This window comes from Piliocolobus tephrosceles, chromosome 9 (genome assembly GCF_002776525.5).
Source record: "Piliocolobus tephrosceles isolate RC106 chromosome 9, ASM277652v3, whole genome shotgun sequence".
NCBI classification, from domain to species: domain Eukaryota; kingdom Metazoa; phylum Chordata; class Mammalia; order Primates; family Cercopithecidae; genus Piliocolobus; species Piliocolobus tephrosceles.
In genome coordinates, this window is record NC_045442.1 from 15,529,668 (window position 1) to 15,546,511 (window position 16,844).

Genomic DNA, 16,844 nt, shown 5'->3' on the forward strand with positions numbered 1-16,844 from the left:
ATTTTCTTTACCAAAGAATGCCAATTAATAATGTAGAAGGAATAACAGAGTGATACGATAGTACTTGCAGTGTGCCTGCATGATTCCAATTTAGAGAATTCCTCAATACGTATATATTTACAAGTCTCTCTCAACCACCTATGAATCTGTGTACATTTGGATTTCATATAAGAATTCTTAGACTCCCCAGCTGAAACAAAATTTAAAATTACTATTATACAACTTAGCTTTTGTATCTCCTTTATATGTTCGCCTAGATTTCATTGTCTAGGTATAATTTTTTTTTTTTTTTTTTTTTTTTTTTTTACCGAGTCTTGCTCTGTCGCCAGGCTGGAGTACAGTGGCGTACTCTGTCGCCAGGCTGGAGTACAGTGGCGATCTCGGCTCACTGCAACCTCCGCCTCCCGGGTTTAAGCGATTCCCCTGCCTCAGCCTCTCAAGTAGCTGGGATTACAGGCACGCACCACCAGGTATTTTAGTAGAGAACGGAGTTTCACCATGTTGGCCAAGATGGTCTAGATCTCCTGACCTCGTGATCCGCCCGCCTTGGCTTCCCAAAGTGCTGGGATTGCAGGTGTGAACCATGGTGCCCAGTCTAAAATTTTTAATTGTTAAATTGTTGCCAACCTTTAGCATATTATGTTGAAATGAATATTGCTATCCATAACTCCCTGTATATATTTCTATTTCCTCCAGATAAATGCTGAGAAGTGGAATGGCTGACTCAACGGACAGAAAGAGTTTCAGAACTTTTGGTATAGATTTTCCAGAAAATCCATGTACCAGTACTTTCCTCCAGCAATGGGCTTGCATGACTGTGATTTATGAATACTAACAGTCATGCTAATTTCCATTTTCCAGGCCCTTGCACTATGCCCTGCAGTTTATTGACATCCGTCACATAGTCCTCCCAGCAACACCCTGCAAGGTTGGTAATATTTTTCCATACAAACAAGGGAACTGAAGCTCTGAGGTTCAGTTACCCAGAGTCAGAAAGTAGGAATAAGGTATGCTGGAATTTGAACTCATTTGACAGATCTCTAGAGCCTATGTTCTTTCCACTTGGCCAAGCTACTTTCCACAATGTGCTGAAAATAGGGTCGCATTTCCTGTAACTTGATGTCTCACCATGTTTAAATTTCACAAATTGCAACCTGCCCTTTACTCAGAAGAGGGCACAACCTGCTCTTTCATCCTATTTTCTTTCTTTTTTCTTTATTTTTTGAGATAGAGTCTTACTATATCACCAAGCTGGAGTGCAGTGGCACTATCTTACCTGACTGCAAACTCCGCCTCCGGGGTTTAAGCAATTTTCCTGCCTGTCTCCTGAGTAACTGGGACTACAGGCACGTGCCACCATGCCCAGTCAATTTTTAGTAGAGATGGGGTTTCATCATGTTGGCCAGGATGGTCTCAATCTCTTGATCTCGTGATCCACCTGCCTCGTCTCCCAAAGTGCTGGGATTACAGGTGTGAGCCACCACCCCCAGCCTCTCAATACCTGGATTGGATCCCATTCCTTAGAAGGCTGGCTAAGCCTAACACTGCCTCTCTGCCCTGACGTGTCATTCAGGAGTGTGTGAACAGGATACACACACACACACACACACCCCCCGATACATCCAAGTTTAATCCAAAGTCATATGATTATTTCTCTCCATTCTACCTTTGTTATCTCTTTTTATCCACAGTGAGGACCTTGGTCTCCAAACACATCGGATTATTTACTTACATTCTCAGTCCTACAATACAATATTTTAGGATAGTATCAATACTTCTTTCAAACAGCAAGCCTACTGAGTCAAGTAGAATTCCTTGCAATTCTTTTATGTCCTTAGCCTATATCCCATTAAGAGCAGACAGTCAGAGGAATATGCTCAAAGCTTACCTAGATTCATTCCTTTTATTTTCCTTCTGTGTGGTTATGTTAACAACATTCATACACAAATGAATTTGTTTCCAATTGTATTAACATTTAGAGTCCTCCCCATCCTTTCTGATTTAATTTTAAGTTTGAAAAACATAAACATGATTTAAAAGTCAAAACTATGTACTGATAGAAATCTTACTTCCTCTCTTTCCCTTCCACTATGTTTCCACCCACCTCTTGTAATTAACCAATTGGATTTACTTCTTGCTCATGCTTCCTGCATTTCTTTTGGGGAAAAAGATCTTATTTCTCTTTCTGTCTTACACATAAATAGCACTATATATCTGTATATATATCTATATATATCACTATATATATATTTTTTTTCATCTTGCTGTTTTTTAACTTAAAAATATATCCTTAAAAATATATCTATCGGTTCGTAGAAACCTTCCTTCTTCTTTTAATTTTTTTAACATCTGCATACTGCTCCCCTGGGTGGCTATATCATTGTTTATTGAACCATTCCCCTATGCATTGGCGATAAGACTATTTCCCATAATTTGCTATTATAAATCACAACTTGGAATAACTTTCTGTATAATTTTTTATATTCCTAGAAGTATATCTTCAGAGTAAATTCCTACAAGTTGGATTTCTGGGCCAGTAGGTAAATGCGTATGTAGTTAGACATTGACGACTAGTGATGTATAAGAGTGTCAGTTTCCTCAAAGCTTCATAAGAGTATGTTGTCAAATTTTTTAACATTTTGCCTATCAGATTCATAAGAAATTGTATCTCTGTGCAATTAACTGACATTTTTCTTATAGTAAGTGAAATTAAATGTCTTTTAATATATAAGGGTCATTTGTATATATACTTATATACATTGTGTATATGTATATGCACATATTATTTGTGTGTGAATTCTCTATCTCTTTTGCCCATTTTCCTGTCAGGTTTTTTTTCCCTCTTATAGTTTCTGAGTTTTTTAAAAATATAAGGGATATTAACTCTTTCTCTGTGATATATGTTGCAACTCTTTTATTCCAGTTTAACAATCGTGTTTTTACTTATACTCTTTTTTGACAATTTTTTAAAAATTCAATGTTTTCTTTGTTACATCTGGATTTTGAGTCATACTTGGAAAACTTCTCCCCGTATCCAACTTATATAATGAAATTCACCTGTGTTTTATTCCAGTACATGTATGGTTTTATGTTTTACATTTAAATTTCTCACCCATTTGGAGTTTATTTTTGTGTATGGTGTGAGGGAAAAGAAGATTTTAAATTAATTTTGAGCTGGCTGGTTGCCTGGCTTGTGATTTCTTTCAGGAGTTTCATATAAGACATGAAACACAAGTGGCGTGAGGACAGCGGGTGTTAAGGTGGCAGCACGGAGAATTCTAAAGCACGGGAGGCATTGTCTTGCTGAAGGGGCTAACTGGCCCAGAGCATCACTGTTCAGAAGTCTCCATCTTCATCATCTCTGGCAAGGGACATGTGAGTCTAGCCAAGGACAGGTAGAGTTTCTGCAGGTGTTTGGAAAGATGGGCCAGGAGAACCAAGTAACAGAGACAAGCAATAGAAATCCTTCCCTCTAGCAAGGGGGTAAAAGGCAGTGACAGAAAGTCAGTGCAGGAGGAGAAACTAGGCTGGTCCTGATTGACTTCAGAGGAGAGAGAATTTCCTCCAGCTGAGCTCAGACAGCCAAGAAAGAGGACTATTCACAGGAGCAGGGCCAGGTTCCTGCAAAGGGCCAAAGTGGTAAAGACTTAAGTCAGGCAGGACATGAAGAGTGTCATGGAGTGATTATAAAACCCAACAGGAAGAAGATGAGCTGGGGCCATGGTGCGCCCCCGCCGAGATAGCTGATCTTAGTCTGAGCTCTATGGTCTGGATCCAAGGTTTGGATTTCACCCAGTATTTAAAGAGATCTGCGTTCTCCAAACTTGGGGGTTGGAAAACAGAAAAATCAGCCATCTGAGGGAGTTTTATGGATAAGCCCCATGAGCATTCAAAAATGCATCGAACAGAACAAAACACAACTTACAAGGATTTAGAGAGATTTCTGACGCAGACCATGAAATCTGTCTCACAGAAACATCCATGAGTCAGGGGCATTGCTCTAAAAAAGAAAGGACTAATTCTGCTAAGTGAATTATTGCTGACTACGAGACCAAAGGAAGGTTAGTGTTTAATTTTAGTTCACATAATTGCTGCCACTTCACCCGTTCTCTCCTGCCCTCTTTGTGGTTGGTTCCCCTAACACTAGGAAGCAGAGATATTTAAAAGGACATAAATGGCTGGTGGCCCAACTGGGATTCAGAAGGATCCCTGATCCTATAATCACATTTCCTATATTCACATTTTAAAAGTTGAAGGCAATATATTCTGACTGCAGATGCAGAGCCCCCTGAGACGGAGATCTGACCGTATTCACTGAAAAAACTGGACCCACCAATTTTTTTGACCTGGAAGTGGACCCGCCCAGTTCAAAGCCATGTTTTCAAGGGCCACCTGTATTTTTCACATTGAAATGATGTCCATCAATGCCAGGAGTTATTGTAATAGGTTTAGTTTAATTTATGATAATGTGTTGCTAGCCCCATGAGATACTGAGATAGTTTCTTACTGTGTCTTTCCCCCACAGGTATTCATTACCAATAGTCATCCCTCAGTGTCTGTGGGGAATTGGTTCCAGGACTCCCCTGCAGATACCAAAATCCACATATGCCCAAGTTCCTGATATGAAATGGTGTAGTGTTTGCATATCACCTATGCACATACTTTAAGTATACTTAAAGTATGCTCCTATATACTTTAAATCATCTCTAGATGACTTATAATACCTAATACAGCATCAATGCCATGTAAATAGTTGTTATACTGTGTTGTTTAGAGAATCATGGAAGAAAAAAGTCTGTACATGACATCATCTTTTTAAAAAAATATTTTTGATCTGTGGTTGGTTGAATCCACTGACACGGAACCCACAGATATGGAGGGTTAACTGTATAATTAACGTGGTCCTCTGCTGGGATAAAAATGCATGTTATTCTTAATAAATGTAACAAAAATCAATCTTGCTATCTAACCCCAAATTGGCAACCATAAGACATAGTGCTCTTTTTAATCAGCATAGTGCTCTTTTCAATCAACTCTCCACTAACAGCTCCAGCTCCGTTTTGAACGCACTGCTCTGCATTGCCCATCAAATGCAGGACTGGGATAACATGTTTATGGAACTGTTAAGGGATATTCCTCTATGTCCTTTATGCTCGATTCCAGTGGTCCCCAACCTTTTTGGCACCAGGGACCAGTTTTGTGGAAGACAGTTTTTCCACGGACAGGAGTGGGGTGGGGGATGGTTTTGGGATGAAACTGTTACATCTCAGATCAGGCATTAGATTCTTGTAAGGAGCGTACAACCACAACCTAGATCCCTCAGATATGCATTTCACAATAGGGTTCCAGCTCCTATGGGAATGGAATGCTGTGGCTGATGTGACGGGAGGCGGAGCTCAGATAGTAATGCTCCCTGACCTGCTGCTCACCTCTTGCTGTGTGGCCGGGTTTTTTAAAGGCCAAGAACTAGTATGGGTCTGAGGCTAAGGGGTTGGGACCCCGGCTCTATCTTGATGGCAAGTCAGAGCCCTGGGCTATAATGTAGATGTGCTTTTGCTAAACAGTCCTCCCAATCAACAACTTGTCTACATTTTAAATCATTGCAATTAGAAGCGTTACTATAAATAACATGTCTGGATTGTGCATAGAACTGCTTTTTGATGAAACTCATTACCCTATTAAGTGTTATTTGATGCAGATGTGTACTATACACTCTGTTTAAGACTGAGTACCAGCAAGTTTTTTTACCAATGAGAGATATGTGTCTTGCTAAATTTCCCTTCTCACCTTGGCTATCAGGAAGCTCAAAACTAGATTTAGCATCCAACTAATATATGTATCTCATTACTATCTCTAGTATAATTATTTCATCTTCTACATAATTTCTGATCTTGTTCATCCTTATTTTAGCTGTCTTGTTTACAGATTGCTGTAACTCAAAAACACCGAGATAAAGAAGTGTCATGGATATGCTCAGGCAGAGATTTCAGCCAGGTTACTCCAGAAAATGGATGCTTTTTAGAACAATAAACCAGAGACAACTGGCTTCTCAAAGACTATCTCAAGCTAACGAAACTCATAAGTGACCAATAATGCTAATATAATCATCTTGATAGTAATAGCTAACATTTATTGAATTTGTATTTTGTGAAATATACCTGCAAGCAGCCAAGTGTATATTTCCTAGAACAACAGAGTTCCTGTTTTTTGGGGATTGTCCCAGGTTAACTAAATTTAGAAGAGACCAGCACTGAGTGCTAAAAAAAATCATAATAAGTGTCACCCACTTTGAGAAATACACCTACCAGCGAGGAGCCAAGACAATCGGTACAGAATAGTGGTTGGAAGCATAGGGTTTGGACTTGGGTCTGAGTTCAAAACCCAGTTCTGTTACTTAGTCAATGCGTGACTTGGGATAAGTTACTTCACTGTATGTACCTGCCTCCTCAGGTGTAAAATGAAGACAATTAGATCACCCACTTCTCAGGATTGTGGGGACACGATGGTTACAAGTAATTCAACACAGGGCTGAACACAGAGGAGGGGCCTAACATGGCAGCCATACCAATGAGTATACATGGAGGTGATGATAGCAGCTCTAACAAAAACCCCTACGTGAAGCCAGGTCCCAAGTTGCGATCAACAGGGTAATCCACGAGCCAGGATGGATGCAAAACCAAGGGAGGTAAAACATCTTCACAAAGTGTCCTCAGCTCTCTGAGCTTGAGAAACCTCCCCATTCCTGGGGAGGAATGGGGAGCTTCAGGCCAGTGAAAGAATGGAGCCTCCTAGGAACAAGTAATATTTCTAGGAGGAGTGTGTCCGTGACACTTCTTGATCTCAGTGTTTTTGAGTTACAACAATCTACCAACAAGACAGCTAAAGTAAAGCTGAGAAAGATCGCAAAGTATATAAAAGATGAAATAATTATCCCAGAGACAGTAATGAGATACATATTTTATTTATTTATGTATTATTATTTTTTGAGACAGGGTCTCACTCTGTTGCCCAGACTGGAGTGCAGTGGCACAATCTTGGCTCACTGCAGCCTCTGCCTTCCAGGCTCAAGTGATCCTCCTGCCTCAGACTCCTGAATAGATGGCATTACAGGCATGTGCCACTACCGCTCGGCTATTTTTTTTTTTGTATTTTTAGTAGAGATGGGGTTTCACCATATTGAACATGCTAGTCTTGAACTCCTGACCTCAAATGATCCACCCACTTTGGCCTCCCAAAGTGCTAAGATTACAGGCATGAGCCACCACACCCCAGTAAAGAGATATGTATTTTAGCTGCATGCTAAATCTAGTTCTGAGCTTCCTGTCGGCCAAGGTGAAAAGGAAAATGTGAAAAGACACATACCTCTCAGTGTCTGGTAAAAAGTAATTTATCAGTTCTTCAGGAGGGGCAAACTTGCTGGTATTCAATCTTAAACAGGGTGGATAGTACACATCTTCCTCAAATAGCACTTAATAGGGTAATATGTTTCATCAAAAAGCAGTTCTATGCACAATCTGGATATGTTATTTATTCCCTCCTAGGGAGGAGTGGGGAGCTTCAGGCCAGTGGACGACACCCATGGAGCACAGCACATGGGTTCCATCTGCCCCTGCTCCCTCTACAGCTTTCCTTGGCTGCAAGGTAAGCACAGCTACCGCCAGCACAGCCCCAGTGGACTGAGTCACTCGCCCCTCCAGGATCTGGTGTCCTTTCACAACACAGATTTCCTCTTGTCTGGGAAAGAGGTTCAGGAATGTTGGCTCCATAACTTTTCCCTGATCACGTTCAAAGACAAGAGTGTTGTTCCATATCCTCAAGTATCAGGCTTTTTATTTCTTCTTCTTCTTTTTTTTTTTTTCGTGAAAGCAAGTTTATTAAGAAAGTAAAGGAATAAAGAATGGCTACTCTATAGGCAGAGCATGGAGCAGTTTCAGGATGAAACTGTTTCACCTCAGATCAGGCATTAGATTCTTCTTGTAAGGAGCGCACAACCTAGATCCTTTGGATGCGCATTTCACAATAGGGTTCCAGCTCCTATGAGAATCAAATGCCGTGGCTGATCTGACAGGAGGTGGAGGTCCCCAGAGTAGCCCCAAGCCATATTTTAAAAAGACATTATTATTTTATTATTTTATTTTTATTTTTTGAGATGGAGTCTTCCTCTTTCACCTGGGCTGGAGTGCAGTGGTGCGATCTCCACTCACTGCAACCTCTGTCCCCCGAGTAGGGGTTCAAGAGATTCTCCTGCCTCAGCCTCCTGAGTAGCTGGGATTACAGGCATGCACCACCATGCCTGGCTAATTTTTGTATTTTTAGTACAGATGGGGTTTCGTCATGTTGGCCAGGCTGGTTTCGAACTCCTGACCTCAGATGATCCACCCACCTCGGCCTTGCAAAGTGCTAAGATTACAGGCATGAGCCACCTTGCTTGGCCAGGAGATCACATTAAAAATCATTTTGATTTTATCCATTTAATGTCAATAAATAAACCTCCCTCCAACCAGTGTTTGTGTCATCTTGTCTTTGCATTCTGTACAATCAGGTGCCTATGTATTTCTTGTTTTTTACTGTATATTATGTTGCTTCATATTTTTTCTTTTCACACTTGGAAATGGGCAGAGTGTTATTATTTTGAAATCCCCAATCAATGGTATTTGTAAAAACCTATATCAAAAGCTTCTAAACAATGAGTGCTCTTGCCAAGGGAAAAAATAATTTTATTAATTTTAAAGCCTATGTACCTACTTGATGGTGGGAAAATGCAGAAGAAAGAGCAGCTGGTTTTAAAATAATAACAACAGCGATGACATCCACAGTAATACTGTGTGATTTGTCTTTGCAAATCTAAGAGGAAAAGCCAAACTCCAAGAAACCATTTGGTTTGGTGCGGAAATAAGTCACAGGTTAATTTCTCCTTTCAGTGAAATACTATTCAAACTGAGTATTTATATTCTTCCCTTCACCAAAATGCAATTGAAAATGAACGTGAATCTTGTGGGAATTTAAGCATTGCATATTGTCTAGTTGACAGAGTCATTTATAAAAGTTCGGATATTTTATACCCCATCAGGGCTTAATTAGGGTTTATAAAGATCACTGGCAGTTGAAACAGAAATATTGTATTCTTCCTTTCCCCGATGACTTTCCCTTGTTCTTTTATGAGGGCCTTTAAAACTCATTTAAGTCTTGCAGAAGTTAATCAGAAAGATAGATATTAGCCATTCTCCAGGGGCGTCTGCTCCTCTGAGTTCTCCCCCTTTCCCCCAAATGCCTTGGGCCGCCATAAGCACAGTTAGTTCCAAATTCTGTCCCTTCTCCTAATAAAGTTTTGAAAGGAAATTTTCTCAAACAAGAAGGTGATAGAAAAGGCACACAAAGCTCAAGACATCTGCACTCAGAGAATTTTAGCTGACTTAGGCCAAAGGATGAAAAAGTGAACTGTTTGGTAACTCCACACAGCAGAAAATGCTGACAAATGGTATCTCTGCACGGGAGATATTAACACTCTTGACTGTGAGGGTGCAAAATTGAACAGATGGCACCTCTAAATGCAAGACTCATATAATCTATTTCCACTAGTGTTTTTTGTAAACTTTTATTTTAAATTTGGTTCTAAGCAAAAAAAAAAAGTGGGCGGGGGGGGGGGGTGTTAATGCCACCATCCAGGGACAAACTTACAGCAGCTTCTCTTTAAGAGCTCAATTAATGTGCCTCTAATTTAGTCTGTGATTCTCATCCTCTTTCTGTTCTTAAGTTTTCCTGGGAACCAGCAAAGATGAGACTTTGAGGGAACTAGGCTGTCTGGCCAGATAATAACTATACTAACGGTTGTACTAAAACAGGACCTCTGAGGCACTTTACATCAAAATAAAAACCCGAATCATTCTCACTCTGGCCTGTCTGCCTTACTGCCTCTGCATATCTGTGCTGAGCATTTTATTGAGCTACAACTATGGGTAAAAGGTGTGCAAAAATCTTACCATGGACTGTTTATTTTTTAAAGATAATGGGTTGACCAAGGCATAGTTTAACTGTCAAAGCAAACTGTCAAAACATGTTCATCTTAAGTTTAGCTGTTAAGTCTTGGGTGAGACTATAAAATGAGAATATTTTAGAGTGTTTAGAATCTACGAATTCCATCCCTCTGGTTATAAAATACAATTATTTAATAGTTGTTTTTGTCATGTTGCGCACAGAACAGGTATTTGGGGAGCTGCATTTTTATCTTGACATGTGTACATGTCTAATCTTCTCAACCAAACCTTAAGAGCCCTCGGAGCAGTATAGATCTTATACTGCCTTGCATTCCCACTTCACCAGTTACAAAGATTGTATTAAGCACTCACTAAATGTGTGTCAACTGAGCTCTCTAGCCAAGTTTAAAATAAGAGTGGAAAGATCACAATCAGATAATATACAAATATAAAAACTGTTCAGGAAAGTGAGTGCTGAACAAAATCACTTTGTTAAAAAACAAAACAAAAAACAAAGAACCAGCCTCATACTCAGTAAGCTCTGGGTCTCTTCCTGTTGGTACATTTGAGTGTCAGCTACAAGAACATCATCATTTCTACAGAAGAACTGGGTGACCCCATAGGAGTCCAGATGCACACATCACCATCACTACTCTGCCCGTGCTGGCCACAGACAAGCATGGCATCATTCTGACCCTCAGGCGGAAGGCACAGAAACTGGCACTAGATAATTTAATGATTACCTTGCAAAGAGTATTGGGCAAATCATAGTATCCCTGGGAGACCCAGAAAATGTGGCTGGAGGTCAGGCAGCCAAGAACAACTTCAGATGATGCTGCAGAACTTGTCTGGTAGACACTGATGTGGCTGTCACCGGGCACAGATGCTATAATTTGCACCACAATGCCTCCACTGCCAGTACTAGATGTTAGATGCCACCCCCAGAACCGCTGCCACGACCACCTCTAGAGGTTAGATGCCGCTGTTGTTGCTGTTTCCAAATTCTAGCCCCTGGGTAGAACCTGCTTCTTTGCTGCTGCACCAGCTTTTGTTTGTTTGTTTTGAGATGGGGTCTTGCTCTGTAGCCCAGGCTGGAGTGCAGTGTGGCACGATCATAGCTGATCACAGCCTCGACCACCCCGGCTCAAGCCATCCTCCTGCTTCAGCTTCCTGAGTAGCTGGGACCATAGGTGCATGCCACCACGCCGGGCTATTTATTATTATTGTTATTATTACTTGTAGAGATGAGTTCTCGCTATGTGTCCCAGGATGGTCTTGAGCTCCTGGGCTCAAGGAGTTCTCCCACCTTGGGCTCCCAAATTATAGGGATTACAGGCGTAACCCACCACACCAGGCCCGCTACCAGCGTTTGATTGGAGACTGAGGGCTCCCTCTAGTCCTGTTGGTGGAGATTAAGCCAAGCGTTGTGCCCTAAGTGCACGGGAAGCAGGCAAACCAGTCTCTAGCATTTTTGGCCTCTATAAAAGGAAGAAGGCTGTGTGTCATTTGGGGCAGGCCTGCTTAAGGCAATGCTGTTTTTCAGGGATAGGAAGAGGCTCAAATGCTGTGTAGATAAAAATAATGATAAATGTTCACTGCACTCACCATTTTATTAAATCTGGAGTTCTCTGCAGGGCTGACTTTGTTCTTCAACAATCTGTCGCTGTTAGCCACCATTCATTCCCTCACTATCTTGATGCTTTGCAATATCTGCTTACCTATCTATGCACTCATTAGCCCGTAAGCTCCCTGAGGGCAACAACTCTGTCCCCTCACTGCTGTATTCTCAAAGACACAGGGTTAATAAATATTCCACTGATGCATAAAAGTTTGCGTCCTCGAAAGCTGGGCTCTAGGCAAGTTACAAAGAAGGGGCGTTGGGCAGTGGGAACAACACTAGTCTGTTAAACTTTTTAAGCACCGGCTTCAGAGTACCTGTGAACCACAAGGAACCCTACACAAATGTTTGTGTGTATGTGTATACATGCATTTCTCTGTGGAGAGAATCCGTTGTTCACACCATTTTCTCAGAGGAAACAAGGGCCCCTAATATAGACAGCATCTATTTATGTTTGATACGTGCTTAAAGGAATACAGGCTTGCTATGAATACTTTGAAAATACAGCAAAATCCCACTGTAGGGTGTTTCTGTGGAACACAGCAGCATGTTCCTTTCTTTATTTACATTTTTAGAAAGATAAAAATGTCAGTATGCACATATATTTATCAAAGCATAAAAATGTGGAGTCAATAGAAGAAAAACAGCTTAAAACGAAAGTTTGGATTCGACTTCCACTGTTAGCTGTGTATATTGGATAACTGGTCAACCTCTCTGAAACTTGCCTTCTTTGTGGATAGATTAGGGGTGATTCTTACTTCTGAATATTGCTGGACAGATTAAATGAGATGGTTTGAATACGTGTTTGGCAAAGAACTGGAGCTCAACACACAATATGTTTTCTCTTTCTGTCCAAAATTTCTAACAGCTAGACAGACAAGATTTCTAAGTTAAATTTACTCCAGCCTTAGAAAGATTTTACTGTATTGTTCTCTGTCTCTGATTTCAGTCCTTGGGAATTTGACGTTGGGATTCAACTCTCCACTCTCCTAAGGAACAGAGTGGCATGTCTATTGACAGAGGAAGGAGAGTGATTTGTCTTATGGCATCACTGAGATGTTGGCTACTGAAGGTCCTTAGAAAGTGAGTGTCCCTGGGGCTCCTGGCTGAATGCTAGCAAAGAAACAACCTGGGCAGATTTGAAACACAAACTAAAAGGGCCAGTGGGAGAAGCACTCTCCCCACCCTGCTTCAGAGCAGAGGATCCTCAAACTCTCTTCCAGAGAGGTCCCTCCCATCCATTCTTGTAGCTTGCCATGCTGCCTTTGAGGCTCTAGAGTGAGCTTGAGATTGCCCAGAAAGAAGCTTCCCTTTGCTGGATGGTACCTATTGGAAAATCCCATCCTATCTGTTTGTTCCTCCTTGATGGAATCCAGTGCTCAAGAAAAGAGTACTACAACCAGGAAACCTGGGTCTTCCTCTTGCTTGAGGCAGACCTCTCAAGTGTGGAAAGATTCCAAGGACACCCACCTGTCACAGGGACTTAACCATAGCCTGAATTCTGCCTTGAAGGCCAGTATCTGCGTCCTGCCAACCAAAAAGTCCTGGGTACAAAGTGGAAAAGAGAGTTTTGTGCTATGTGTAAGTCATCAGAAAAAAACCTATGAAGGCAGGATTATTTATATTAACTAAAGAGATTAGGTTTTGAATTATTAAATTTGTTCATGTAACAGTTCTTAGGAAGTGATCCAAAACATAGCATACATGTTGTGATACAAGTGAGATGATCTGGAAGAGGGTTTTAGATGTTATTTTTCATCTTCAAAGAAAAAGTTACATTTCAAAATGTCTTTGAAGAAGACTTATTGTGGTTTTTAAAATCTGAGAATTTTTAGAGTTGGGAAGGTACCCAATGCTTATCAACTTCAATGTCCCTCCCCTCCTATATATCTCCCCCACCTTATGATGCCTGAGTTTCTCCTATGCACTCCGTCACTCTTCAAGCCAGTCAGGGAACAAGCATTATTGTCTCTGTTTAAGAGTGTTTTTGAAAAGTAGAATCTTAGGCCACACCTTAGACCTACTGACTGATAATCGGCATTCAATCAGGTCCCTAGGTAATTCATACGTATGTGAGAGCTAAAGCAGCATTCATCTACAGCACTGCTTCTCAGCCTTAATCATACATTTGAATCACCAGAGAAGCTTTCAGAAACTATTGTTATGAGCCCACCTTCAGTGATTATGGGTTAATCACTATAGGATGCACCCTGAGCAAGGGGAGTTTTATTTATTTATTTATTTATTTATTTATTTATTTATTTATTTATTATTTCAGATTCAGGGGTACACGTGCAGATTTATTACATGGGTATATTGTGTGATGCCAAGGTTTGGGCTCCTAATGATCCTGTTGCCCAAGTAGCAAACCCAGTACCCAATAGGTAGTTTTTCAACCCCTGCCCTCCTTCCACCCTCTCTCCTTTTGGAGTCTCCAGTTGCCCTTGTTCCCATCTGTGTGTCCATGTGTATACCCAATGCTTAGCTCCCACTTATCAATGAGAATATGAGGTATTTGGTTTTCTGTTTCTGAGTTAATTCGCTTAGGATAATGGGCTCTGGCTGCCTGCATGTTACTGCAAAGAACATACTTTCATTCTTTTTTATGGTTGCATACTATTACATGCTGTAGACACAGTACATTTTCTTTACCACCACTGATGGGCCTGTGGGCTGATTCCATGCCTTTGCTATTGTGAATGGTGCTTCAATAAACATATGAGTGCAGGTTTTTTTAGAACAATTTATTTTCCTTTGGGTATATACCCAGTAATGGGATTGCTGAATCAAATGGTAATTCTTAGTTCTTTGTGAAATCTCCAAACTGCTTTTCACAGGGGCTGAGCTAATTTGTATTCCCACCAACAGTGTATAATCATTCCCTTTTCTCCACAACCTCACCAACATCTGTTATTTTCTGACTTTTTAGTAATAGCTATTCTTGCTGCTGTGAGATGGTATCTTATTGTGGTTTTGGTTTTCATTTATCTGATGATTAGTGTTTTGAGCATTTCTTCATATATGTGTTGGCTGCTCATATGTCTTCTTTTGAGAAGTATCTATTCTTGGCTGCTCATACGTCTTCTTTTGGGAAGTATCTATTCATGTCATTTGCCTACTTTTAATGAGGTTTTTTTTTTCTTGTTGATTTAAGTTCCTTATAGAGTCTGGATATTACACCTTTGTCAGATGCATAGTTGCAAATATTTTCTCCTATTCTGTAGGTTGTTGGTTCACTATGTTGATATTTCATTTGCTGTGCAGAAGCTCTTTATTTTAAGTAAGTCTCATTTGTCTATTTTTTATTTTGTTGCATTTGCTTTTGGGGTTATCATAAATTCTTTGCCGAGGCCAATGTCTAGATGAGTATTTCATAGGTTTACTTCTAGGATTATTATGGCTTGAGGTCTTACATTTAAGTCTTTAATCCATATCTTGAGTTAATTCTTGTATATGGTGAGAGGTAAGGGTCCAGTTTCATTCTTCTTCATATGGTTAGCCAGTTTTCTCAGCACCATTTATTAAAAAGGGTATTATCCTTTCCCCATTGTTTATTTTTGCTAGCTTTGTCAAAGATAAGTTGATTGTAGGTGTGTGGCTTTATTTCTGGGTTCTCTACTTTGTTCCATTGGTCTATATGTCTATTTTTGTATCAGTACCATGCTGTTTTGGTTACTGTAGCCTTGTGGTATAATTTGAAGTCAGGCAATGTGATGCCTCCAGCTTTGTTCTTTTTGCTTAGAATTGCCTTCATCTCTTCAGGCTCTTTTTTGGTTCCATATGAATTTTAGAATAATTTTTTTCTAATTCTCTGAAAAATGACATTGGTAATTTGACAGGAAAAACATTGAATCTGTAGATTGCTTTGGGCAGTATGAACATTTTAATAATATTTATTCTCCAACCCTAGAGCAGGGAATGCTTTTCCATTTGTGTTGTCTATGATTTCTTTCAGTAGTCTCTTGTAGTTCTCCTCATAGTCATGTTTAACCTCCTTGATTAGATGTATTTCTAGGTACTTTTTCTGTGTGGCTATTGTTAATGGGATTGAGTTCTTGATTTGGTTCTCAGCTTGAATGCTATTGGTGTATAGACATCCTACTGACTTTTATACATTCATTGTATATCCTAAGACTTTGTTGAAGTCATTTATCAGGTTGAGGAGTCTTCTGAGAAAATCTTTTGGGTTTTCTAGGTATAGGATCATATCGTCAGTGAAGAGAAATAATCTGACTTTCTCATTTCCTATTTGGATGCCTTTTATTTCTTTCTCTTCCCTGATTGCTCTGACTAGGACTTCTAGTACTATGTTGAATAGGAATATGAGAGTGGACATCTTGTCTTATTCCAGCTTTTAGAGGGGAATGCTTCCAGCTTTTGCCTATTCAGTATGATTTTGGCTGTGGGTTTATCATAAAATGGCTCTTGACGATTTTGAGGTATGTTTCTTTGATGCCTAGTTTGCTGAGTTCTTTTTTATCATTAAGAAACATTGGATTTTATCAAATGCTTTTTCTGCTTCTATTGACATGATCACAAGATTTTTGTTTTTAATTCTGTTTATGTGGTAAAGCACATTCATTAATTTGCATATGGGGAGCCATGTTTGTATTCCAGGAATAAAGCCCACTTGATCATGGTGGATTAACTTTTTGATGTGCTGCTGGATTCAGTTTGCTAAAATTTTGTTGTGAACTTTTGCAGCTATGTTCATCAGTGATACTGGCCTGTAGTTTCCTTTTTTTGTTGTGTCTTTGCCAGATTTTGGTATCAGGCTGATATTGGTTTTGTAGAATATTGTAGGAAGGAATGCCTTTCTCCTTAATTTTTTGAAATAATTTCAATAGCACTAGTACCAGCTCTTCTTTGCGTGTCTGGTAGAATTTGGCCATAAATCCATCCGATTCAAGGCTTTTTTTTTGGGTTGGTAGGTTTTTAAGAAAAATACTGACTCAATTTCATTACTCGTTATTGGCCTGTTCAGGTTTTACATTTCTTCCTAGTCTAATCTTGGGAGATGGTGTATTTCCAGGAATTTATCCAGTTCCTCTAGATTTTCTAGTTTGTTTGCATAGCGACGCTGGTAGTAGTGTCTGAGGGTGTTTTATATTCCTGTGGGACTGGTTGTAATATCACCTGTGTCATTTCTGACTGTGATTATTTGGATCTCTTCCTTTTTTCTTTGTTAATGTAGCTAGTAGTCTCTCAATTTTATTTTTTCTTTCAAAAAAGCAAATTTTCATTTTGTTCAA